General features: G+C 66.4%; 1 protein-coding gene across 1 annotated transcript in view; it reads left to right on the forward strand.

Moving 5' to 3' along the window:
- TBX3 (T-box 3) overlaps positions 1 to 265 on the forward strand; it is an 11,231-nt gene that overhangs the window by 8,180 nt on the left and 2,786 nt on the right. The gene's annotated exons all lie outside the window — the stretch shown is intronic.

The following is a 265-nucleotide window of genomic DNA, read 5'->3' on the forward strand; positions in this document are numbered from 1 at the left end:
GGAGGGAAGGAGCAGGATGCTGTTCAAAGCCTGCTCCGATCTCTCGCCTGCCGGGAGGTCTGCGAGCCCTTCAGAAAGGCCGGTCTAGGCAAAACTAAATAGCTCCCTGGTGAATGGATCGGTCACGGGAAGAGCCAGGCGCTTGCAGGGTAATACCCCGCCCCGGCCAGGCACGATGTCCGTCACCGGAGAAGCTGGCACCAGGGGTGTTCCGGGCTTCCCCGGCGCCGCGGCTCCCGGCCCTGGCCGCAGGCGCGTCAGGCTC

This window comes from Alligator sinensis, unplaced genomic scaffold (assembly GCF_000455745.1).
Source record: "Alligator sinensis unplaced genomic scaffold, ASM45574v1 scaffold216_1, whole genome shotgun sequence".
NCBI classification, from domain to species: Eukaryota; Metazoa; Chordata; order Crocodylia; family Alligatoridae; genus Alligator; species Alligator sinensis.